Raw genomic sequence first — 25,413 nt, forward strand, 5'->3', positions numbered from 1 at the left:
GACCAGACCGCGGCAAGTAAGCTCCAGAAGGCTCGTCCGCTGCTCCCACCACCGTGGCACTAGGACCCCCTCCACCTAGGAGCTGGAGGGGCTGCGGGGCCCGGAACCTGAGGCACAGGGGCAGAAGACAGGTCTTCAGTGTAAGGCCCCGAGAGGTCACCTACCCGACCAGCCAGGCATCGGCAAGGCCTCAAACACGCCTGAGGCCTTGGTTAGAGGACCCTCTCGTTCTGAACTGAAATTTCCCCAAACTCAAGGAACTGCATGAGGGAAAAGGAAATCTATAAATTCTTAATTCCATATTAGCTCGGCTCTGTAATTTTGGGTGAGTCACAGCATTTACAAATTAGACAGTTGAAAACAGCGCCAAGATGCTCCGACAGAAGCCCCAGATGGTGGCGAGGTCGCTCGGGGGCTGCCCCACGACGGCCCCACGGAGGCTGAAGGCTGGGCCGAGGGGGACCCGAGCCTGGCGTTCCCGCTCTCCTCGGAAGGAAAGCCCGGTGGGAAGGGGGAGCGGCCGCCCGCCTGGACCTGTCCTTCTGGTCTGCACACCCGGGTCTGTTCAACGGAAGATCACTCCGGTCTTGGGGGTGAGGTCACCTCACGGGTCACTTACTGGAGCAGGGGCCACACGTGTCACGGGGTCTGACCGGGTGCAGGAGGGAGAGAGACAAAGCCGGTGGGGAAATCCTCGACTGACTTCAGGGCTGGGGTGGCCGGCAAGAAACTGCACCGGGCACCACCACACGCAATACCACTTACACGTGCTCTCCCCCGTGAATCCTCACAGGGAAGGCCAAGAGGCGTTACCACCAAAGCATCGGATGAACGACTCCCGAGCTCCCCGGGATGCCAGCTGCCTGGGCCCCGCTCCGGAACTCACCTCACTGCAGCGCTGTGTGATCGGGCCTGCGTTCCTCCCTGTCCCGTGGGGCAGGTCCCTGCTCCACGTCTATTCTACAGATGAAGAAACTGAGGCACGGCACAGCCACGTAACTCGCCGCCCGCGGGGTGGTGGTGCAGCCAGTAGGGGGCGCACCGTCAGGATTCGAACCCCGGCCATGCGGCTTCAGAGCCCCCGCTCCTAACCACTGCACCACAGTGCCGCCCACAGGGTGTACTTGTAAAACCGACTGCGAAGCAAAACGACTATCCATCAAAATCCTCAGTGTCTCAGTGACTGGCCCCTTGAGATGCCACAGCGGTGTCTCCTCCGAGGGGCTGAGCCCAGTGGGGACACTAATGCAGACCCCGCCCTGGGAGGCACGGGACTCCCACATCACTACTTTCGGTGCAAAGAGTATCCAGGTAGCTCTGCCTTCCTTGGACTGACGCCTGGAAGCTTCCACCCGCCCACCTCTCCTTCATGTCTGATGGCTCCCCCTGCCCACCCAGGCTCCCACAGGCACGTCCCCCAATAAAATCCACACATCTTAATCCTGCCTCGGCATCTCCTTCTCAGAGGACACCTAACACAGCTCCTTAGAAGAAAGAAAATGGAAAAAAATCACAGAAAACAACAACATCCAAAGCACCTTTTATAAAGCACAGAACCAAAGACAAGAAATACATGTATGGGTAAGTTCCCAATAAAAGATCTGAGAAAGTACGAGAAACAACAGCAGTCGGCTGTGTGTGCTGTAGGAAGGGGCAAAAAGGGTATTTCACACTGCCAGGAGGAAGCGGGGACAGACAGTGAGCAGCCCCCGCAGGCCCTTTCTCCCGCCGGCCTCCGACCTCCGGGCCCTGCCCTCCCAGAGCAGCCACTCTCCATCTGACCCTGACAACTGTGACCACGGCCACACTCCAAACACATTCAGTGATGTGTGAATTCAGCCACGGCAAAATCGCCAGGAGGGGTTGCTCTCTCGCAGAGGAGGGGGCACCAAAACATGACCTTCCCCACACACCCTTAGACACCCCCAAGCCCACGCAGATGGGGAAGGAGACAGGAAATGCCCTGCATCCCAGGCCACCCCCATGTCCCCTCACTGCGGCAACGCCTCTGCTACCCCTGCTGGCAGGACACTGTCCCCCCTAGGACAAGGCAGGCCTGGGTCTTTTGCAAGAACAGGGGTACACGCTCGTGGAGTCGTAGAGCCAGGAAGATCTGGATAGTGCTCTGCTGTTTGTCAACTGCTTTCTCTTTCTGCATCAATAAATTTCCATTGTGCTCATTTCACAGACTAGAAGGAGGGGAAACTGAGGCTCAAAGAGGCATGGTGCTCCCAGGGGGTACCACAGTCACCAAAAGGATGAGTCAGGGCCCGTCTCTCTGCCTCTGGCCCCTTTGTCCTCTCTCTGCTCTCTCAGGACTCCTGTCTCCCCCCCCCACATCTGCTCTCACCCATCTTCACTAGATCTCCCAACTTGCACCCTTTCCAGGCCCCTCTGCTTCCCTTTTGCTTTCTTCAGGGACCATCTGTCCATCCCTGGGTGGCACAGCCCCGTGGGAGAGCCCAGGAGTCCCACCCAGGGGCCCTGTGAACTCCGGCCATTTCCAACCCACTCTCTGAGCCCCCTCTCTCCTCTGTGGGGGGAGCTGAGCCATGCAGAGGAACATGGAGAAATCAGGCACCCAGCTGGTGCCTAATGCATGGGCATTATGATCTTTCAGCTGGAGCTGTCAGCGACTCCTGGGGGATAAGCGGGCCTCCTGCACGGAGCTGGCCACTCACCATACCCACACACGCTCTGGGCCAGGGCACTCCACTCGCAGCTCTGCAAGGATGCTTTTCCTGCCAATGGTTTGCATCCTGGGGTGGGCAGGGGGCCCACAACTCCCAGGAGGGTTGGTTTGGAAGGTCACAGGGCAGCAGACAGAAGACTGAGAGCCCAACAGCTTCTACTCAAAACGCCCTCCTCAAAAATTAAAATGTATAAGAGGGCTGGCAGAAAGAGAGCCAGGGAGCAAAGCTGGAGGAGCAAATGCAAAATGATCAAACATCGCATACACCGGGAGATTCCCAACACCTCTGACAGACCCACCCCTGCAGCTATTGGAGACGCCAGGATCACTGCAAAACCAAATTCTGTATCTATTTTCAACCAGACTGAAACACATCTCCATAGGAAAAAATTTCCAGCAGGCCAAAAACCTTCATCCTCTACAAGGAATCAAATCAGCAGGCAACAAGACAAAATCAGGATCTCAAAAACTCATCGGAATGCACACTGTCTGTTTCACATTCAGGTTTGGGAACAGCAGTTCCGCCTAGTCCCATACCCCGGTTAAGGGCGATGGGCCCTGCAGCAATGACAAATGGTTAACGAACGTGAACTCACACAGCCCAACGCTAGGTGAAACAGAAATTAACAACCCTCTTCTCTTGGGTACGTAGGGGTCCCTCACCAGGAACAAGCGCGCTCGGTGAGACCAGCTGAGTCTCGCTGTGCAGGCTGCCCCTCAGGCAGACTCTCCATCTATCCTGAGCCAGACAGACTCCAGAGCTGAGGAAAAGGCCCCGCTGACTCCTCCACGTCTACTCCGATCCTCCAGCCGGAGCTCCACCCGACTAGGATCTGCACGGCAACCTTGAACTTCAGCCCCCACTGGCCACTGCCCCCACTGCCCTCCTCTGGCACTAACCCCCTGGACGGCCTCTGCCTGTGCCCAGAGGGGCTGATGCTCTGGCCCTCAGCTCTGCTGGCCCTAGAATCCCCCAGGGATCATTTAAAAGCCACTTACTTGGACCCTGCGCTGCAGGTTCCAACTTCCCATTCCCACAGGACTGCGCAGGTTAGACATGACAAAAAGGGCAGAGCTGCACACCCTTCTCATGCTGCAGCAGGCAGGTAAAGGAAGGCATGGCTCGGAGGACAGCAGGGCCACGAGGCAATGGCAGGGGTCCTGAGGGTTCACGCCACTGTGCAGGGTTCTTGCTCTGCTTAAGGAGACCTGTGATTTAGGGAAGCATCAACCAAATAAAAATTCAAAGAAATACGGTATAGGAGAACTGCCTCTCCCACTTCTAGCTCAGCCTGTGGGGGACAAATGGAAAACACCTGCTTTTGTCTTTCATAAGAACAATAATGGCTATATCAAGTGTGCCAGGACCCATGCGGGACACAGTGCACTGCCATCCGCTCAGGGCTCACCATGCCCTGGGAGGACCAAGCAGTCCTGCCCTCACTTTATGAGCACAGAGCTGGTCAGGTGTACAGAGTGGATTCCGTCCAGATCTTCAGCTCCCATCCAGTTCAGAAGCCTGCCTCCCCTGCCGCCCGCTCTTCTTCTGGGGACACCCCGCAGAACCAATCAGAGCAGTATCCAGGCAGCAGGGCAGGCCAAAGCTGAGCCCATGAGGGCTCTCTGTCATATTCATCTTTGACTCCCAGTGCCTAGCGCATGGTGGGCACCAGCCAATACAAGAGGAGGCAGAGAAAGGCAAGGCAGAAAGAAGGCAAGCAAACAGGCTGGCTGGCTTTGGAGCAGAACATGCCATAAGGCAGAGGCTTCTGGAAGGGGCTGGGACTGAGGGGACTGCCTGCCTCCCCAACAACCATTTCCACTCTCTTCCATGGCAACAAAACTTGGATTTTAAGCTGAACTGCACAGCCTCCCATTTAGCTAGTTGGGGCCATGTAACTAGTGTCTGGCCAAAAAGATAAAGAAACGCAACAGGGACTCCCAGGAAAGATCCTTAAAAGGCAGTTTACTCAGCTTGGGGGCAGGCCCCTTTTGCTCACCTTTCCTTCTTCTGCTGCTTGGAACGCAAACCTGATGGCTGGAGCTCCTGCAACCACCTTGGACCATAAGATGCTTTGCAGGGAAAGCCATGTGTGAAGACAGTAGAGCCAAAAGAGGTAAGAGTCCATCATGGCCAGCCACCCCCCCCATGAAGCTACCCACCTACGCGCTTCTTTTAAGCGAGAGAAACATTAACTTCTTTCTTGTTAAAGATACTATTACGTTGACTTTTATGCTTTACGCAGCCAAACTTAGTCCTAACTGATGTTACAGGATAAAGCTACTATTTCATAGAGCAGGTCTGGCAAGTCAGTGCACTTTGCTTTAACATTGTTTTTCCTTTTTCTGGCCTCTCTGACAGTTAACCTCTAAGCCGACAGCCCTGGGCAGCCAAGCTACCAGGTACACCACGGGTAGTCCTTCTACAACGATTATCATCCATGGCTCTGGGGATGCCTCTGAGGATAGAGCACTGAGGTTGACAAGTGACAGCCCTGAGCCACCAGCAGCCCCAGCAATAAAGAGGCCCACAGCCAAGGCAGAGCCCGCACAGGCGCCAGAGAAACCACGCCCACCTGGGCCCCGGGGACTTCACCGGTCACTGGTCAGCCTTCACTCTGCCTCTTTGTTATCTCAGAAAGACTAGCATTTTAGCCACCAGCCCTCGTGAACAAGGTCTACACAGCAGGCAGGCACCTGTTTTGCATGATCAGAGCCAATTACTGATCCCTGGTCCTCCCCTGTGGAAAGGTGAGCACAGCCCCTAGGGGCACCTGCCACCACCACATCCATTCCCATATTCAGAATCACAAAGGGCAAGCTCCGTCCAGTCTCCCCCCCACCCCTGCTCAAAAGCCTGCAGTGGTCCCACTGCCCTAGGGCACAGTCCGAGCTCCTTAACTCTGTTTCTGGGGCCGCAGGGGTCTGACCAGCTGCCTGTTCCACTCACCTCTGCCCGAGTCTCTCTGATCCAGAATTGTCTTTCCTCGAATTTACAGACCAGTCATCAACAGCCCTGCACTCTCCACCTTGTCCCTGCACGTGGGCAGCTCTCTCTGCCTGGAAGCCACCCCCATCTCTCCTCCTCCTGGACCCGTGTTCTCCTGTCAGCCTCAGCGAATAATCACATCTTCCTGGAAACTTCCGCTCTGCCCTTGGCTCCAGCCCACCATGGGCCGCCTCTGGTTGGGCCCCAGCATCATATACCCCAGACTGTGGGCTCCGTGGGGGGCAGGAACTATGTCTGTCCCTATTCCCCTTTCCACACAGAGCCGAACTGGCACACGGCACAGAGGACAGGGTGTACTGGAGAACGCGGCTCCAGGGGCTGACCCTGCAGCCTGTCAGACCCCACCACCGGCCCTGACTGCAGACCAGTAAGCTGTGGGCTCGCAGACTTGGCTTCCAACGGTAAGATCGGTAAGCGCACCTGCCGGTCTCACCTCACAGGCCCGCTCTCTGCCACCGAGGGGGCTTCCTGCTCTTACAACGGCCGGCCGGAGGCAGGGAGGCAAGGTCTCCCCACGCCCAGCCCCGCAAGAAGGGCAGCCTCCTGCCCAAATGCAGTCACGGCTCATCCCCACGCCCTGCGAGGCTCACGGGGCTCCGCACACTGGACGACAGCTCCGAGCCGTGGCCCAGCCCAGCCCAGCCTGGGGCCGAGACGTTCCTGAGGGGCCGCAGAAACCCGTCCAGTTTATGTTTATGGGATCTCGGGGGTATGGTTTATTCATGCGCGGAGTAAAATCCTCTGTGCCAGCGAGTGCCACAAACAAGTCTTTGCCCATGTCACTGTGAGTCAAGCCCAAAGCCCTCACAGGAGAGGCCTCCGGGGCATGGAGACGCAGGAAGTACCCAGCAGGTCCTGCCTGCAGAGCGTGCTGAGGGGCTCGTTTCTCTCTGATGGGCCCCTGCCCGGATGCTCTGTAGGATGGCAGGAGGATGGGGGCATTCAGGGACCGCCCCAGGACCGACAGCTGGAAGGCAATAAGGACAGAGGGGAGAGGCCCACGGGGCAGCCGCAAAGGCCCCTTGGGACACTCCCCCTTGGTCAGCAGCCCCCCAGCGCTCTGGTCACGGGAGCAGCTCCCTCTCATGCCTACCCCGTGGCCAGCAAGCACAGGGCCTCAGAGTTTTAAGGATCTGCCCCACCCTTTTACCCCTCCTGCTCTCCCCGCCTTGGTTGTTCCCCTCCCTTCCCACAGACGCCTCCCCAGAAGCAGAGACACTGACTGACTGGGCCTCTCCTTCCTGGAACCTGACAGCACCGAACTGGAGGAGGAGGGCTGGATTTGGCTGATGCTGTGTTTAAAGGGGCTTCACCAGCAGCCTTGCCCAGAACCAGACCGAGGATGGGGTAGGGAGTCACCTCTCCGCCTGCTGCGGAAGCTGTCCGGGGCATCCTCTCCATTGGGGCTGAGGCTCACCCACCGGGACCTTTCTTTCCTCGAACATCTGTGCATTTTAATATAACTTCCCAAAATATTACTCTGCAATTATTTCCAGAGACTTAAATGGGATCCCCAAATACATACAATTAAGACTAAAATTGTAATTTTAAATTAACTGTTATTTGAATAAACATAAAGCTTTCCCATCTCCAAGCCAAATGCAGACAACAACATCCCAATTAACCTTTCGACGCCACCCAACTCCTGGAAACAACCCCTCTGGAACCCTCATAGAGTCAAGCCGCTCCTAAAACAGGTGGACCCCCTGCACAAGCTCTAGAAACATTCTTTCAGCTCTGCAAAATGAGAGTGTTTCTCCAGCCGCCTACTAAAGGAGCAGCACCGCCCTGTTGAAAGTGTGGCAATGGCTTGAACCCAAGGCTGCAGCACCAGGTGTCAGTGGGCAGGGGACAAGGACACACGATCACCCCTCATCCATCCTGCTTTCCTGGGTGGAGGCAGGAGACTCCCTCTGACTCACAGTGCCCTTTAGTTCTCTGTCCTCATTGTCACCTCCCATTTGCCGCCCCCCTTTGAAAGTCCAGGAGTTCCAGAGTGACCAACTTGGGGCTGTCTGTCCTGGGAGGCCACCAGCTGTGGGAGCACCGGCAGAGGTGGCAAGCATGGCCACATCCACCATTGACAGATGCCCCCTCATCACATCCCCAAGCCAGTTTTCCCAATGTTCTGGCCCACAGAAGACCGGTAGAAAGGTGGGGTGGCGGGGCGGGGGGAGCTTTTATTGGAGGGTTGTGCCTCGTCAGGAGGGGCAGGCGGCTCTGTCTACCTCTGGAGCAGGGGTCCTGGGATGACGGCCCTGCATCCCCAGCATCTGGGGGGCTGGCACATAGGTCTTATGAAAATCCACAGGCAGGAGGCCATGGCCAGAATTGTCCCCCGCCAAGGGAGGAAGAGGAGGTGCCCTGGGAAGAGCAGCCAACTGCTCATGGGTGGGGGGCACGGCCAGCCCAGGAGGACTGCCCAAGGAGCCGGGGCGGGGGTGGGGGGCACGAATGCAAGGGACAATTGCAGCAGTCACAGGCAGCAGCCCAACGAGGCTTTGTGGGTGTGAGTTACAAGTTCCCAGCAGGAGCATCTCGGAGAAACCCACACAAGTGCCCCTCAAGAGGACAGTCCAGAGCTCAACATCTGCTGGGCCCCGAACATGCCAAACAGCCCCTTTTAGGTCAGACTGCCCAGATACTCCATCTCTCGGGGCCCAACCCTGGCTAGCAGGGACAGAGGCAAGAGAAGAGAGCAGAGGACACACACACACAGCCTCCTTCCGCTGCTAGCTTCCGAGGACAGTCAGGCTCCAGCCCCGTGGACAAAGCTCCAGAGATTCACTGATTCCTCGTTTGACGATTGAAATGAGATTCCTGGGACTGAAAGTGACCAGAGGAACATCTTATTGCCTTAGAAAAAACAGAAAGCTCTAGGACTTCCCTGAATGTTCAACGGCGCAGGTTCGGAGGGACAGTGGTGGTAAAAATAAAGCTATGTCTCACTCATTTCTTACACAATGCAGGTGATTCAATGCAGTGGGTACAGTGGCATCGGGCTCTGATGTCTCAGGAGGACACCAGCATTACCACACACTGGGTAGGAGACTTGACATACCCTTCTCCAATAAAATTCCCTGGTATCCTCCAGCTGCAAAACTCCACATGGGCTGTACGCATCTGCACTTTGAAGTGTTCGGCCCAAACCCCTATAGAACCGCAGAAAATGTTGCCTCCGTCCCTATGTGGGGCGGGATGCCCAGGTCTGCCACGGGCATAGATGTGGCCCACCCAGCGCCACAGCGTTGTGGTTGGCCCTACCAGCTTGCCACCAGCCTGGGCCAACCTCACAAGCTTCTGAGGGCAGAAAACAGTCCCCAAACTTGGCCTTCTTGTGGAAACTTCCCCGACAGCAGCAGGGGCCACAATGTTTCACTGCCAGTCCATCTCCACCCTGTATCCCAGGGCACTGAGGCCCCAGAGAGGTGGAGGGACACAGCCTTTGGGCCTCTGCATTGTTAAAAAAGAAAACCACAGGCCTAATATGACATCACTTAGGCCAAGTCACCAAACAGGGGCTTAATATCTAACCTAACTGCAGTTTCTACCTCCCCCAGAAATGGGAGTCCTACCCAGTCCGTGAAGAATGTTCTGATCAGCATCAGTGAGGTCACCTGTCACAGGGCCCTCTCCATCCCCCAAAAGAAAATAAGATCATACTGCATGAACCCCTACTCTTCCTCTTAAGGGAAGGTGACCAGGCCGGAGATAATCCTTTCTTTTCTTTTGCTAATAACTTCCTTGCCCCGCCCCCCTTCCTATAAAAACCTTGAATTTTGTACAACTCCTCAGAGCTCCCCTCTACTTGCTAGATGGGACGCATGCTGCCTGATTCAAGAATCATTTCATGAAGACAATTAGATTTCCTAATGCACTCAGCTGGATTTTTGTTCTTTCACAGCACCAACTTCCCTACGTCCACCCTTCTCCTAACTTCCTTCCATACAGAAGTCAGTGGCCAATATGATCCTTTCAGTAAACTAACTTTACTTGGAATGCCTCAACTGGGGGCAGGAACAACCGTATCGTTAGTGAGTGGGTGGCAGATCCACACTTCCTCTACAAGAACTGTGGTCTTTAGGAATCCATATTTTCCCCCTGCCCCGATGGAATCAGGAAAACAATATTTCTTACATTCGTCATGAAGAGCAGAACAGATGGCGATGGTTTAAAAATCTGCTCGTGAGAACTGACGCTGGCGGCTGGATCCTCAGCGAGACATGGAGCACGGGGGTAATTTTGTTTCTCTTGATGTGCAGAGGGCCCACGATTGCAATCCCCAAAACAAAGTATTGGGAATATAGGGGAAAGGGTGGGGTGCAAGATTCACCCACCGCAAGAGGGCAAAACAGCCGGCCATTTAGAAGTGACCGGAGAAAAGCCACCAGCTTCTGTGTGGGCAGGGCCAATCTTGTGGCCCAGGGAGCCCACTCCCAGCGCCACCATGAGAGCTATCGGAAAAAGCCACTCTTCCAGGTGTGGGGATGAGGGGGAACAGACTGACGAAGTTCCAGTCTTCTGGGTTTTATGTTCTAATGAGGAAGACAGGCAAAACAATGAGTGAACTATTAAATAAAGTATGTAATTCCAGGTGGTGACAAGAGTCATGAGGAAAATGGAAGCCGGGGAAGGGCTGGGTTTCCGCTCCAACATGTGCAGAGCTTGGAAGTTGTCACCCGCATCCTTACAAACAGAAAGACCTGGACAAACGGAACACCAATGACTTTTCCTGGACCCATCAGTGAACAGAGTTTGCAGACTGCCCCCTGAAATCTGAAGGACCAAGAAACACCTCTTGGCTCTGGCACAGGGAGGAGGGAGTAAACATGGAGAAACACACCCAGAACCTTCTCCATAACAAAGTCTGTTGTCCAAGGGGAGAGACTTAGCCAAAACCTTGTCTCAGAGCCACCTGCGAAGGGCGGCCCGCCCACGGCAGCCCCTCTGGCCTCCCTGTCTCACCTGAGGGGGTCGGAAGAGCGAAGTGAGAGGAAACCCCGGTGAAGGTCCCAGCCCAGGAGCCCAGGCCCACCTAAAGATGGAGATTTCATCCCAGGATTACAGAATGCTTCCCCTCCCCCACACCTCTCCACCACACAAGGCTCCAGCAGGACACCAGTGGGTGACAGCTCGAAGAGCTGCGGATTCTCTGCCCAGCAGTGCCAAGGGAAGGCCAAAGCCGAGGGTGGGGAAGCAAAACCAAGGAGGATTCTGATGCCTCCAGCACCAACAGCTACAGGAGACATGACGTACAGCCCGACCCCTGATGAGATTTACATAAACCCTCACACGAAAGGCTTATGACCTCAGTTCATGTTTTCCAACAGAATACGTCTGGCTTTCAACAAATGGCTTATTGAAAACAAAATAAATAAATATGAAAATGAATGTAAATATATATATTTTAAACCCACATTTAAAACAGACAAAGCAAGCATTATGACCAAATTCAGATATGACATGATTTTGGAATTATCACACTGGGAAATTAAAATAACTATGATTACTATGTTAAGGGTTCTAATGGGAAAAACAGACAACAGGGAAGAACAGATTGGTAAGGTAAACAGAGGCATGGAAAGTCTAAGAATCAAAAAGAGACGCTAGTTTTTTGGGGTTTTTTTTTTGTTTTTTTAGAGACGGGGAGAGAGAGAAAGAGAGGAGAGGGAGATAGAGAATCTTGAGCAGGCTCCATGCCCAGTGCAGAGCCCAAAGTGGGGCTTGATCTCACGACCCTGAGATCATGACCTGAGCCAAAATCAAGAGCTGGATACTTAACCAACTGAGCCACCCAGGTGCCCTGATGCTAGAAATTTTTTTTTAAAAAGAACCCATAGGGGCACCTGGGTGGCTCAGTCAGTTGAGCGTCCAACTCTTGGTTTTGGCTTGGGTCATGATCTCAGAGTCCTGAGATGGAGCCCTGCATCAGGCTCCACGCTCTGCTGGGAGTCTACTCGCTCTCTCTCTGGAATAAATAATAAATAAAAATATTTTTATTTTATTAAATAAATAAATAAATAAATAAAATCCTTAAAAAAAAAAAAAAAAAAAAAACCTGTAATAGAAATGAAGAATGCCCTTGAAAATGAATAATACTCATCAGTAGATTCAAGATGGCTGAAGAACAAATCAGTGAGCTTGAAGATAGGTCATTAGAAACTTTCCCAACTAAAATGCAAAGAGAAAAAAAGAATGGGGGTTGGGGGTAGCATCCAAGAATTGTGGGACAATATCAAGATATAACATACATGTAACTGGAATATCAAAAGGAGTCAAAAGAAATAATGGAGAAGGAAAAATATTTGCAGTAATAACGGCCAAAATTTTCCCAAAATTACCAACAGCAAACCACAGATCCAGGAGGTTCAAAAAACACCGAACAGAATAAATACTTAAAAAAAAAAAAAAAGAAAAGAAAAAGAACAAAAACCAAAACAAAACCAAAAAATACCTACGCAAACTGCAAAAAACCAAAGAGAAAGAGAAAATCATGAAAGAAGTCAGAAGGAAGTGGGAAAACATTTTATCTAGAAAGGAACAAAGAAAAGATTAACTGCAGACTTCTCATGAAACCATGTCAGAGTGGATAAAAACACCAGACCAAACAATATGCTGTCTACAAGAAACCCATTTTAAATATAAAGACTCTGTTAGGTTAAAAGTAAAGAAATGGAGAAAGATATACCATGCTAATGCCAATCAAAAAAATCGGGAGTACCGATATTAATTTCAGACACAGCAGACTTTAGAACAAGGAAAATCATCATGGATAGAGAGTGGGCAATTACATAATGATATATAATTCTATTCAATTCTTCAGGGATATATTACAATCCTAAAATAAAATAAGATAAAAACAGAGAGGGAGGCAAACCGTAAGAGACTCAAGTATAGAGAACAAACTGAGGGTTGCTGGAGGGAAGGTAGGTGGGGGGGATGGGCTAGATGGATGATGGGCATTAAGGAGGGTACTTGTTGTGATGAGCACTGGGTGTTATATGTAAGTGATGAATCACTAAATTCTACTCCTAAAACCAATACTACACTATATGTTAACTAACTTGAATATAAATTTTAAAACGGAGATATTACAATCCTAAACAGTTATGCACCTAACAACAGAGTATTAAAATATATGAGGCAAAAACTGATAGAATTGAAAAGAGAGACAAATCTACTATTATAATTGGAGACTTCACCATCCTCTGTCAGTAACTGATATAACAAGCAGGCAGAAAATCAACAAGGATAGTTCACTTGAACAGCACTATCAATCAACTGCATCTAATTGACATTTATAGAATATTCCAACAACAGCAAAATACACATTCTTCTCAAGCTTGCATGGAACATTCACCCAAGTGTCTTAATCCATTGGGCTGCTATAACAAAATACCAAGACTAGGAGGCTTATAAACAACAATCTTTTATTTCTCCCAGTTCTAGGAACTAGAAGTCCAAGATCGGGGAGCCAGCATGGTCAGGGGCAGGTCCCTTTCCGGGGCTCAGACTTCTCAGTGTATCCTCATATGGCAGAGCTCTGTGAAGTCTCTTTCATAAGGGTACTAATACCATCAGGAAGGCTCTGCCTAATCACCTTCCCAAGGTCCCACTACCGAGTACCATAGCCTTGGGAGGCAGGACGTCAACAAAGTAATTTGCAGGGGGCTGGGGGAGGGGGGAATACAAACATTATGATCATAGCAGTGAAATAGACCACATTTGGGGCCAAAAACACACCTTAATAAGTTTTTTTTAATAGAAATCATACAAAGTATTTTCTTAGACTAAAATGGAATTAAACCAAAAATCAATTAACAGGACGATAGATGAAATCCCCAAATAACCCAAAATCTAACAACACAATTCTAAATAATACAAGGGTCAATGAGGAAATGTCAACAAATTTTTAGAATTTTTTTGAACTAAATAAAAATACCATTGGTCAAAATTTGTAGAATGTAGCAAAAGCGGTGTTTAGAGAAATATGTATCGCATTAAACGTATCTGTTAGAAAAGAAGATTTAAAATCAATAACCTAAGCTTCTACCTTAGGAAACAAGATGAAGAACAATTTTAAGCCTAAATTAAGCACAAGAAATATAGCAAAAGAGCATAAATCACTGAAATTGAAAATAGGAAAATGATAGAAAAAAATCAACACACCAAAAATCTGGGGGTTTTTTTGACCAAGCTAAAGAAGAAAAAGGAGAGAAGACACAGATTACTAATACCAGAAATGAAAGAAATACTGATCCCATGTATTATGCTGAGCGAAATAAGTCAAACAGAGAAAGACATGTATCATATGACCTCACTGATATGAGGAATTCTTAATCTCAGGAAACAAACTGAGGGTTGCTGGAGTGGGGGGTGGGGTGGGAGGGATGGGGTGACTGGGTGATGGACACTGGGGAGGGTATGTGTTCTGGTAAGCGCTGTGAATTGTGCAGGACTGTTGAATCTCAGATCTGTACCTCTGAAACAAATAATGCAATATATGTTAAGAAAGAAAAAAAGAAGAAGAAGAATGTAGCAGGAGGGGAAGAATGAAGGGGGGGGAAATCAGAGGGGGAGAAGAACCATGAGAGACGATGGACTCTGAAAAACAAACTGAGGGTTCTAGAGGGGAGGGGGTTGGGAGGATGGGTTAGCCTGGTGATGGGTATTGAGGAGGGCACGTTCTGCATGGAGCACTGGGTGTTATGCACAAACAATGAATCATGGAACACTATATCTAAAACTAATGATGTAATGTATGGGGATTAACATAACAATAAAAAAAATAAAAAAAAAAAAAAAAAAAAAAAAAAAAGAAATACTGATCCCATGGACATTAAAGGCATAATGAAAGAATACTACAGAGAACTCTATGCCCCCAAATTTGATAATTTAGATAAAATGTACCAATTTCTTAAAAGATATACACTACCAAACTCAAACAACGAGAAAGACAAAGTGAACGGTTATCTGTATTAAAGAAATTAAATCAATAATTAATAACCTTCCCCAAAAAATCACTAGGCCCAGATGACTTCTCTCATGAATTCTATCAAATCTTTAAGGAAGGTAGGATATCAATTCTCATATAATCTATTTCAGAAATTAGAAAAGGAAAAAAAAAAAAAAAAGAAATTAGAAAAGGAAGGAATGGGGCGCTTGGGTAGCTCAGTCAGTAAGTGTTCAACTCTTTGTTCTGGCTCAGGTCATGATCCCAGGGTTGTATGATCAAGCCCTGTGTCAGGCTGTTTGCTCTGCGGGGAGTCTGCTTGAGATTCTCTCCCTCTGCCCCCCATCCCCCCAAACTTGCATGCACACATGCGTGCTCGCTCGCTCTCTCTCTAAAAAAAAAAGAAAAGAAAGGAACACTTTCTGAATTATTTTATGAAGCCAGTATGACCCTAACATCAAAACCAGATAATTATAAGAAAACTACAGACCAGTATCTCTCATGAACACCCTTAAAAATCCTCAACAAAATATTAGCAAATAGAATCCAACAATGTATGAGAAGAATTATACACCACAACCAAGTGACATGTCTTCCAGTGATGCCATGTTGCTTCAACATGAGAAAAGCAATTAATGTAAGCCATCACACACAAGACTAAAGAAGAAAAATATATGATCATATTAATTGATGCAGAAAAAGCATTTGACAAAATCCAACACCAATTCCTGATTAAAAAAAAAAAAAAAACACTCACTAAATTAATAATAGAGAAAAATATCCTTAGCTTCACAAAGGGAAATACAAATCAAAACCACAATAAGATACCACTTCGCACCCATATGGCTGGCCATAACTTTAAAAAAAAAAAGAAAGAGAAGAGCAAATGTTGGTAAGGATGAGGAAAACCAGAACCCTTATATACTGCTGGTGAGAATGTAAAACAATACAGTAGTTGTGGAAAACAGTTTGGTGGTTCCTCAAAAATTACCATATCATCCAGCAATTCCACTCCTAGGTATATACACAAAAGAACAGGAAACATGTATTCAAACAAATACCTGTACACATGCATTCATAACAGCATTATTCACAATAGCCAAAAGGTCAAAACAACCCAAATGTCCATCGACGGATGAATGGATAAACACGATGTGGTACAGAAATATATGATGGAATAGTACTCAGTCTTAAAAAGGAATAAGTTCTTCCAATCAAGAAATGGGCAGAAGACATGAACAGACATTTCTGCAAAGAAGACAGACAAATGGCCAACAGACACATGAAAAAGTGCTCAACATCACTCGGCATCAGGGAAATACAAATCAAAACCTCAACGAGATACCACCTCACACCAGTCAGAATGGCTAAAATTAACATCAGGAAATGACAGATTTGACGAGGATGCAGAGAAAGGGGAACCCTCCTAACACTGTTGGTAGGAATGCAAGCTGGTGCAGCCACTCTGGAAAACAGTATGGAGGTTCCTCAAAAAGTTGAAAATAGAGCTACCATACGACCCAGCAATTGCATTACTGGGTATTTACGCCAAAGATCAAATGTAGTGATCCAAAGGGGCACATGCACCCCAATATTTATAGCAGCAATGTCCACAATAGCCAAACTATGGAAAGAGCCCAGATGCCCATCAACAGATGAATGGATAAAGAAGATGTGGTATATATATACAACGGAATATTACGTAGCCATCAAAAAAATGAAATCTTGCCATTTGCAACGACGTGGATGGAACTAGAGGGTATTATGCTAAGCGAAATAAGTCAATCAGAGAAAGACTATTATCATATGATCTCACTGATATGAGGAATTTGAGAAAAAAGATGGAGGATCATAGGGGAAGGGAGGGAACAATGAAACAAGAAGAAACCAGAGAGGGAGACAAACCATAGGAGACTCTTAATCTCAGGAAACAAACTGAGGGTTGCTGGAGTGGTGGGGGGTGGGAGGGATGGGGTGGCTGGGTGATGGACATTGGGAGGGTATGTGCTATGGTGAGTGCTGTGAATTGTGTAAGACTGATGAATCACAGACCTGTACCCCTGAAACAAATAATACATTATATGTTAACAAAAAAAAAAAAAAAAAAGGAACGAAGTTCTGATACCTGCTACAACTGGGATGAACCTCATAAACATTATGCCAAATCAAAGGCCATTTGGGCTGCTATAACAAAATACCCCAGACTATCTGGGTTATAAACATTTATTTCACACAGTTCTAGAGGCTGTGACACAAAAGATCACATACTGTATGATTTCTAATTTTATAGGAAACATCCACTATAGAGAAATCCATAGAGACTGAAAACAGGATGATGATTGGCGGGGGGAAGGGTGACAGGGAATGCGGAGAGACTGCTTAATGAGCATGAGTGTTTTCTTCTGGAATGATGAACGTGTCCTGGAACAAGGTAGAAGTATAATGGATGCACGACACTGGGAAGGCATTAAATGTTACTAAATTATACACTTTAAGATGGTTAATGGTTAATTTCATGTTATGGGAATTTAACCTCAATTTTTTAAAAATGCAGATAACATAATATTTAATGGTGAGAACTGGAGACTTTCCCCCTAAGACTGAGATCAAGGCAGAGAGAGAGAGAGAGAAACAATATCCAAACGCTGCAGGGCAATTAGGATGATGACAGAAAATCACATGTTGGATTTGTCAATGCCAGGTGTTGGTGACCTGGACAAGAATTCTTGGTGGGATGAGAGAGGGTGGGAAGCCAACCAGAGTAAACCGAAGAATGCCCAGGCTTACTTCTGGTTTTTAGGAAACAGGGTCACAACCTTTCTGCATCTTGTCTTGAAATTGCTCAAAAACAAAAGAACAGGAAATGAAAATAAACATTAGACCTGCTAATTAGAAACCAAATTTTCTCAGATGTAGGGGATGTTTATTACTATCTCCTGGTCTAGTCTATCCTGACTGATACACATTTTATAAGGATTTAACCCAAAATTATGAAATAACTATATTGGTTAAATAGAGCAGCCCTACAGAATGAAAACTATGAGTTAAAATCATCTTTACCACAACAGGAAGTCCAGAAATAACAGCACATACATAATCTTTACAAATACGGAGATAAATCCCAGAAGAAACAGCTAAAAGCTGGAAGTGGTCGTCTATGGGGAGTAGAATAGGGCAGGAGTTGCACGGGGAGAGTAGGGCGGAAGCCAAGAGTCTATCATTTTCTTCATAAACCTTACAGAACTCTTGACTTCTCAAAATATGTATAGGTATTATATTGATAAAATAAAAATAGTATTTGAAAGAGTGAACCAAGGGCTGTGAAGGGGGCTGAGGGCAGGTGATGTATGTCATGTCACAGCCAGAAAGGACCTGGCCAAGAATGCTGTGTAAGCACGCCTGTGCACAGGGCTGGGTCCTAACTGCCTCAGTTTCCCCAGCACCCAGGACAGGGCCTGGCACAGTGACAAAGGCACCCTGCTATGAAAAGGGCTTGTGTGGGATGATTACACAGCTGCTGATGATGCCCCCATCCCTTGGCAGGAGAAGGCTGGGCTGCTCCTTTGACCAGACCCCATAGGCAGCTGGAAGATGGGCCCTGCCCTAGAAGGGGACTTCTTATGCATTGAATTATGGCCCCCAAGATAATGTTCAAGTCCTAACCCTCAGGACCTGTGCTTGTGACTCTATTTGCAAACACGGTCTCTCCAGATGATCACGTTAAGGTGAGGTCATTGGAGTGGGCCCTAATCCAGTATGACTGGTGCCCTTATATAAAGGGGAAATTTGGATTCAGAGATAGACACAAGCAGCAGGCCACGTGGTTAGAATTACGGCGCCAGAAGCCAAGGAACGCCAGAAACCACCAGCAGATGGAGAGAGGCCTGGAACCAAACCCCCTCACAGTCGCCAGAAGGAGCCATCTCCACTGCCCCCTCGATCTTGGATTTCCAGCCTCCAGAACTGTGAGAGAATAAGCCTCTGTTGTTTAAGACCCCAGTCCGTGGTACTTTGTCACAGCAGCCCTGAGAAGCTAATACAGGCCTGGGGACACACTCCCTAGCAGGTGCCACACCCTCAGGCACAGCCTTGTCTGATGCCTCGGTCATAGCCCGGGCGCCCGGCACAATCCACTTGGGCGAGGGTGGGGTGGATTGTCCACAGTGATCCCCAAACCTCAGGCTGCCCTGCCCCACCTGCTGACCCTGGGGAGGGGCACCCCAGGCTGGCCACCTGTGTCAGAACAATGGCCTGAGTGCAGAACAATTTAGGAATTGTTATTGCTAGGTCAGCGGGGCAGACCCTGCCCACATCCTGGGGCCCTGATGGCTGCACTCCGAGGGAGAGACACCCCCCTGGATGCCCCTGGCCCCTCCGCACCCTGACAGGAAGGGGGGGCTGCCTAGGAGGCAACACAGTGCCACTCAGAACACCAGGGCAGCAGAAGGGGACCCAGTGGGTCTGACAGGGGAGATGGACAGGGTCATAGGAAACATAGTCTACTGTGTGGCCACCTGTCCTCTAGGGACATCCTGCACTCCTTCCCGTCTCTCTCCACAAAATGAAGGTAAATTTATGGGGCGCCCAGGTGGCTCAGTCAGTTAAGCGGCTGCCTTCAGCTCAGGTCATGATCCCGGGGTCCTGGGATCGAGCCCCGCATCGAGCCTGCTTCTCCCTCTCCCTCCGCTGCTCCCCCTGCTTCTGCTCTCTCACTCACGCTCTCTCTCCCTCAAATACATAAAATCTTTTTTAAAATGTTTAAAAAAAAATGAAGGTAACTTTGAAAAAAAAAAAGGAAAACAATGAAAAAATTTTAGCGTAGCTGCATTTAAGCTTCTGTTAGAGAGAGAGGTGGGGGCAACAGGACGCACTGGTGTTCTCCCAGCTCCCATTGAGCTGAGGTGTCTATGCCAATGGCACGTGGGGCACAGCACAGCGGTGACAACCACAGGTCCTACTCACTCAGAGTCGCCGGGCCCCAGAGGACTCTCAGCCATCCGCAGGACGGTCCTGGCCTCGGAGGCTGGCGTGCCCACACGGGATTCAGCAATGTGTAAATCTTCTGGAGACTGAAACGAAAGAGAGCACAAATAGGGTGTCAGGGGGCTGCAGGCAAGCCGCTCATTTATGAACACACAGGCGTTCTATCTGAGCGACGGACCACATGTTAAAAAAAGAGAGGTTAACACTGTTGGTGGGAATGCAAGCTGGTGCAACCACTCTGGAAAACAGTATGGAGGTTCCTCAAAAAGTTGAAAATGGAGCTACCATACGATCTAGCAATTGCACTACTGGGTATTTACCCCAAAGATACAAATGTAGGGATCCGAAGGGGTACGTGCACCCCGATGTTTATAGCAGGTCATGATCCCGGGGTCCTGGGATCGAGCCCCGCATCGAGTCATGATCATGACCTGTTTATAGTCCACAATAGCCAAACTGTGGAAAGAGCCAAGATGTCCATCAACAGATGAATGGATAAAGAAGATGTGGTATATATATATATATATATATATATATATATATATATATACACACACACACACACACAATGGAATATTACGCAGCCATCAAAAGGAATGAGATCTTGCCATCTGCAATGATGTGGATGGAACTAGAGGGTGTTATGCTGAGCGAAATAAGTCAAACAGAGAAAGACATGTATCATATGACCTCACTGATATGAGGAATTCTTAATCTCAGGAAACAAACTGAGGGTTGCTGGAGTGGGGGGTGGTGTGGGAGGGATGGGGTGACTGGGTGATAGACACTGGGGAGGGTATGTGCTATGGTGAGCACTGTGAATTGTGCAAGATTGTTGAATCACAGATCTGTACCTCTGAAACAAATAATGCAATATATGTTAAGAAAAAACAAAAAAGAAGAAGATAGCAGGAGGGGAAGAATGAAGGGGGAGAATTCGGAGGGGGAGACAAACCATGAGAGATGATGGACTCTGAAAAACAAACTGAGGGTTCTAGAGGGGAGGGGGGTGAGAGGATGGGTTAGCCTGCTGATGGGTATTAAAGAGGGCACGTTCTGCATGGAGCACTGGGTGTTATGCACAAACAATGAATCGTGGAACACTACATCAAAAACTAATGATGTAATGTATGGTGATTAACATAACAATAAAAAATTTAAAAAATAAAAATAAATAAAAAAAAATAAAGAGGCTAACAGCTCCCTGCACCGAAACGTTAAAAGCGGCTCAAAACTGTTGGATCAGAACTCTGGGGTTCTGCAGAACAGCCAAACATTCTGAAAATCAAAGAGTTGCAAGTAGATTATGAGTCTCTCGAGTCTCTCCAAGTTTTCGAGTGATCCCTCCTATTCGTTCCCCAAGGTCACCAAGCACAGAGAGCTAACGATTTGAGGCCACCAGCAGCCAGGCCTCAGCCGAAGAGAGTGGGGAATGTATTTCTCTAACCCTTTTGGAGGAAGATACAGGAAACCCAGTGGCATTAATATTGCAGGTTTCACTTGCTCTAACAGGAAATGAAGCACATTCTTCAAGGTTCGGTTCCCAATTTGTTTTCCAAAGAAGCAAAATGCAACACAAGATACAGAGTTCAGTGGCATTTGCGTTATTCATCTTAAAATCACGTGTGACATACATATGGGCAATTCTACAAAATACACTAAACCAAGCCTTTTTAAAGAAAGGCTGACCACGTGCACATGTGGGTGCACAGTGCAAGCCATCCCCTGTGCAAGTGACGTCATTTCCTCCCTGACACACGGGGACGCCAGCACTCAGCCCACGGCCCGCACACCAGTGCTACCCCGGCGTGGGCCATTGCCCAGATCTCTGCGCGGAACCGGTCTACAGGGAGACATCCTGGCTCACATCCTAACTCTGCCCCGTACAGCCTGGGAGGACGAAGGAACCTACCTATGCCTCAGTTTCCCTACTTAGGAGGAGGATGGGAGCACTGAGATATTCGGCGTCAGACCCCACCTCCAGCACCAGCAGCTTGGTCTCCCGACCATGTTGAAGGAAGGCACTGAGCCCCATGACTTATAAGGTTCCTTAAGCTTTAATGGCACCTGCTCTGTTCCCTGGCCACGGAACAGGCCACCCAGCTGAAGGCCTCCTAAGTCCAAACACGGACCCCACGCCCCTCACCATGGGCCCACTCCAACACCACGGCGGGGGCATCACTGTCCATGCAGATACCACACAGGCCGAACCAACACCTGTGCCAGCCCCCAGCTCCAGCCAGGGACACTAAGGAGGCGCGTGGAGGCATGGTACTACATGACACGTCACCGACTCTGGACCACGGTGTGCAAGGCAGCCGGGCTCCCCGGCCTGAGCCCTCATCACACCCCAAGCCCCCCTGCCACTGGTAGCTCACCCCTTTCATGCCAGTGTTCGAGTCATTCCCTTTTTGGTTCCTCCAGAATCGTACTGACAAACTCCTATTCATTCTTTAAAACCCAACTGGGAAAGGCATCCCTGAGCTTCAGCGGTAAGCACACTCTTCTCGGCCTGGCCTGTTGCAGCAGTTTTCATTCCCGACCCTATCCCCCGCTCCCTCTAGAAGCCCCCCCGGCCTCCTGAAGGCAGCGTTCCACAGACTGCAAATGCCACCGCACCCAGCAAACCACAGACACGGGACTCAAACACAGCCTTAAAGAAAGGGGAGGGTAAACGCAAGGCACCACATGGACTGGGAAAGGACTCTGAATGGGAGCGCTGAGCTGGGGTCACAGAGGCCGGCCACAGCAGAAGGGAAGTAGGAAACAGGCTCCTGAAACCATACTGAGCGCCCAACGCCAAGCTCAGAAGCTGGTGTTACCCCAGGCAAATGGGGCCACCAAAAGCTTCTGACTGTGGAGGGGGGTTACCATATCGGTTTGGTGCAGGACAACCTGGGAGGGGCAGGGTTCATCCAGGAGCCCCCAGAAGGAATGCAGAGCCCCTCAGGGAGAAGAAAGAGGCTCGACACTCTACTGAGCTCCCCCCGCAAAGGGTATGTTGATGAAGCTATTCAGAAAAGCTCCTCCCTGGCTTCTCCCTGCTCCCCACGACCCCTGGCCCTGCATTCTGTATGGAAAGCCTCCTGCCAGTCCCCAAAGCTGCCTAATTACTCTGCAAAACTGCCTTTAACCAACCTGCCTGTTAACTGCCATGGGCCACAGGCTGCCACGTACAGCGTGTCCCCGAGGCTAAAAATACAGCCAGCTCCTCAGCAGCCCTCCTCCTCCAGAGGCCTTCCACGGGGGCAGAGGTGTGGCTGCCTGGGAACCAGGGAGTCTTCCTTGGCTGTTCATCCACCCTCCATTCAGAAGCCATCTGTGGGGCCAACCTGCCATGTGCCAGGCTCAGGACCTCCGGTCTCTGCTGCCATGATCCTCCCTGGCAGGAACCAGGTGACACTGTGTCCCTCCCCATTCCCCCCCTCCCCGGACCACCCTATACTCAGTCACTCACAAGGCTCACCCAGAAAAGGTTCACAAGGAAGTGGTAAACACTCCAGCAACTCATAAACCCCACAGTCATGAATGGACCGGGAGTAATGCACAGCTCCCAGCTGCCGCCCTCCACGGCTCCTTCCCAACCCCAGAAAGAATATGCGGAGGCATGGAGGTGGGCACCGGGAAGAAGTGACCCAGCTGTGACAGCCAAGCCAGGGTTGGGCTGGCACGGGGACACTGCCAGAGGACAGCCTGGCCTGTTGGGAGGGCACGGTGCTGGCAATGCCACGCCCACCTCCACCACGTCCACACTGACACTGGGCCCCTGCACTGCAGAAAAATGGCCAAGCTCTGGAAGGCAGAGCTCAGAGGGTCAGGCCTGTCCCCAGGGTCAGGGGCAGCTCCAACCTTTGTCACCTGCAAGAGTCACTTCTTGCCTGAGGCCTTCTGTGCGCTGGGGCTGGGCCGTCCGGCCCTGCTCTGCCCGCTGCTCACACTCCCACAGCCCAGCACGCACACAGCCCACTGTCTTTTCAGTCAGAGGACTGAAAAGATGTCCCACCACATCTGCTCCCCAGGCTCAACCACCCAAGTGAGCTCAGCGAGGCCTTTCTCCACCTGGTCCCTAAAGAATCTGAGACAGAAAGCATACAGATGGCGGGCGCCTGGGTGGCTCAGTCAGTTAAGCGAAGCATCTGCCTTCGACTCAGGTCATGATCCTGGAGACCCAGGATCGAGTCCCGCATCGGGCTCCCTGCTCAGCGGGGAGTCTGCTTCTCCCTCTGACCCTCACCCCTCTTGTGCTTTCTCTCTCTCACTCTCTCTCTCACATAGATAAATAAAATCTTTACAAATATATATTTAAAAAAGAATACATACTGATGACGAACTGGTACAAGAAGACCCTCCACATCACTCATCATCAGGGAAATGTAACTCAAAACCACAGTGAGATATCACCTCACACCTGTCAGAAGGACTAGCATCAAAAACACAAGAAATAACAAGTGTTGGCGAGGACGTGGAGGAAAGAGAACCCTCGTGCACTGTGGGTGGGAAGTAAGTTGGTGCAGCCACTGTGAAAACAGTGGGGAAGTTCTTCAAAGAAAGTAAAAATAGATCCAGCGATTCCACTTCTGGGTATTTATCTGACCAATGGAAACACTAATTCCAAAACATATCTGCACCCCCATGTTCATTGCAGCATTATTTACAACAGCCAAGATATGGAAACAACCTAAATGCCCACTGACAGATGAATAGATAAAGAAAATATGGTTAAAAAAAGAAACGCATATATATACACAGTAGAATTATTATTCAGCCATTAAAAAAAAGGAAATCCTGCCATTTGCAACAACATGGATAGACCTTAATGGCATTATGCTAAGTGAAATAAGTCAGACAGAGAAAGACAAACACCATATGATCTCTTATATGTGGATTCTAAAAAAAACAAAGAAACAAACAAAAACCCTGAGTTGAGAGATACAGAGAATAGACTGGCAGAGAACAGAATGCCAGAGGTGGGGGGTGCGGGGTGGGGGAAATGCATGAAGTGGATCAAAAGGTACAAACCCCCAGCTGTAAAATAAAGAGCATGGTGACTATAATTAATGACACTGTACTGCATATTTGAAAGTTGCTAAGAGAGTAGATCTTAAAAGCTCTCCTCACAAGAAAAATAATTTTGTAATTATGCATGGTGATGGCTGTTAATGTGATGGTTTCTCAATATATACAAACATCAAAGCATTGCTCTGTACACCTGAAAGTAATATAATGTTATGTGTTAATTATACCTCAACTTAAAAAAGTAAAAGAATGAATCTGAGAAGGCAAAAAGATAAAACCTAGGTCTGAGAGGACAGAAATGAGAATGTACAGACCAGGGGCTGGGCCCCAGATGTGCAGGCCAGAAGGTCCTGCCCTGAGGCTCTGCCCTGCCCAGACCTGGCCAGGCAGCCATACCCTCCTCACAGCCCTCGGGCAAATGGCACACGGCCCTGGCAGGTATCCTGGCACAGCTAAGTCAGTGTCCAAAAAGCCCTTCATGTTTCCTCTACCTCCAAGGGCCAGAGAATCAGGGGCTGCTCTTAATGTCTGCCTGGGAAGCCAAGAGTGGTCCCCTGATGCATGGAACATGGAGAACTTGCTCTCATCGTCCTCCAAAGCCTTCTCATCTCAACTGATAGCTACTTCCTTCAGGATGCTTAGGCTGAAGCCTCAGAGCCATCCTGGGCCCTTCTCCTTCCCTCGTCCTCCCACCCTTCAGGAAACCATGGCTCCACCTTGGACGTTAACACAGACTCCTAGCATGGCTCTCCCAAGACC

General features: G+C 49.5%; 1 protein-coding gene across 6 annotated transcripts in view; it reads right to left on the reverse strand.

Moving 5' to 3' along the window:
• The window catches only part of APBA2 (amyloid beta precursor protein binding family A member 2), a 246,272-nt gene that overhangs the window by 181,577 nt on the left and 39,282 nt on the right, over nt 1–25,413 (reverse strand). For all 6 annotated transcript variants that reach the window (XM_032391287.1, XM_032391286.1, XM_032391284.1 and 3 more), the window contains exon 2: nt 19,618–19,724. The gene's annotated coding sequence lies outside the window, so the exon portion shown is untranslated. The remainder of the gene's footprint in view (nt 1–19,617; nt 19,725–25,413) is intronic.

This window comes from Phoca vitulina, unplaced genomic scaffold, assembly GCF_004348235.1.
Source record: "Phoca vitulina isolate PV1807 unplaced genomic scaffold, GSC_HSeal_1.0 scaffold61, whole genome shotgun sequence".
Classification (NCBI taxonomy): domain Eukaryota; kingdom Metazoa; phylum Chordata; class Mammalia; order Carnivora; family Phocidae; genus Phoca; species Phoca vitulina.